The sequence below is a fragment of the Galeopterus variegatus genome, unplaced genomic scaffold (assembly GCF_000696425.1).
Source record: "Galeopterus variegatus unplaced genomic scaffold, G_variegatus-3.0.2 Scaffold9232, whole genome shotgun sequence".
NCBI lineage: Eukaryota > Metazoa > Chordata > Mammalia > Dermoptera > Cynocephalidae > Galeopterus > Galeopterus variegatus.
The window spans coordinates 59,670-61,607 of record NW_007735343.1 but is presented as its reverse complement, the minus strand read 5'-3'; positions in this window follow the sequence as shown (position 1 = coordinate 61,607).

Here is a 1,938-nt window from a genome sequence, read left to right as displayed (position 1 = left end):
GTTTTTAACATTTCCTCAAACAGTTTTAAAAGTTGCACAGATAAAATGCTGATAAAAAAAAAGTTAAACAAAAAGGTGTCTGTCACCAAAGAATGCGTTATGCCACGGAAATGTCATTATGCTTGTGAATTTCATGGTCATTGGCAATGTGACATTGACCCATGAATCAGCAACATGCGAAGGTCTCTCCTCTTTAGTGTCAGATTAAAGTTGCACACAATTTTCTGCTGAAAGAGATATTGCAGACATAAATGATTTACAAGTAGCAAAGATAATTTAGAGCTCAACATTTTGTGAATTTTTTTGAACTTAAAATAACTTGCTTTTATCATTGAAACTAATATTTAAAATAACTTACTTATCAGCTAACTTTGAAAAAAGAGAGGAGAAAACTTTTTGAGATCAAGAGAAGCCAAGTGGTTTAAAAAAATGTTAGCGACAAAAATTCATAAAATAATTAATGAGTATATAGATCATTCAGATATGAGTGCTTTTTGCTGAAAATAGAGCACCATGATAATGGTAAATATTTTAATTAAAGAAAAAATATAGAATAATAACGGGATCCACAGTGTATTAAATACCTACTACATTTCTGCTTCAAGCCTAAAGGGAATACAAGAGACCAGATTTACCTTCTAACTTGAAACAAACCAAAAAAAGAGGAGAAATATATGACAGTAGACATCAGGCAATGAAAGATAGTGATCCCTAAGGTAGGGGAAATAAGCAAGATGAGCTTCACAATTGCCCTGGAATACTTCCTTATAAGATATTCCAGGTTGTGGCACAATGAGGAGGAATCTAGGTGGAGATCAGAAGACACAAAATTGAGGAGACAAGATGAGAGTCTGGGGAAACCAAGGTGGCTAGAGTTTGCAGGACAGGGCACTGGAAAAGAGAGAACTGCACGAAGAGGGAATGAGAGAACTCTGGAGATCAGCAGAGGGTCCCTAGTATTCAGCTGAGTACTTATTAGCCTTTGTGTGTGGAAACTACCCAAGGCTGAAGAAGGAATCACCCAAAAGGATAAGAAGGAACAGTGCCAGGTGCTTACACGGGGCCAAGAGTAGGACTTGTCCACAATGGTTAGAATGAAAAACCTCAAGATTCACAAGTAATTGGGTAGAGTACACAGAAGTGTCTTGCTTCAGTGTCATGGGGAATTATTAGCCTCAGACTGAGCACCATAGTCCTGCCTAACAAATCTTAATAGCAAGAATTGAAAAAATCAAACAGCTTCCAAGTGTATCCCAGGACAAAGCTCAAAAATGTCTAGGAATACAAATATCCAAAGAGGTAAAAATCACAATGATATTCAATCAAAAATTGTAAAATGGGCAAAAGAGCTAAATAGGCATTTCTCAAAGGAAGATATATGAATGGCCAACAGNCCATCTCACCCCAGTTAGGATGGCTAATATCCAAAAGACTGAATGATAAATGCTGGCGAGGCTGCGGAGAAAAAAGAACGTTCATATATTGTTGGTGGGACTACAAAATGATGCAGCCTCTATGGAAAATGGTATGGAGGTTCCTCAAACAATTGCAGGTAGATCTATCATATGACCCAGCTATCCCACTGCTGGGAATATACCCAGAGGAATAGAAATCAGCAAGTCGAAGGTATACCTGTTCCCCAATGTTCATTGCAGCACTCTTTACAGTAGCTAAGAGTTGGAACCAGCCCAAATGTCCATCATCGGATGAGTGGATACGGAAAATGTGGTCTATCTACACAATGGAATACTACTCTGTTATAAAAAAGAATGAAATACTGCCATTTGCAGCAACATGGATGGACCTAGAGAGAATTATATTAAGTGAAACAAGTCAGGCACAGAAAGAGAAATATCACATGTTCTCACTTATTTGTGGGAGCTAAAAATAAATAAATAAATGAATTTGATGAGCCCATTCTAGCACTTAATATAAACA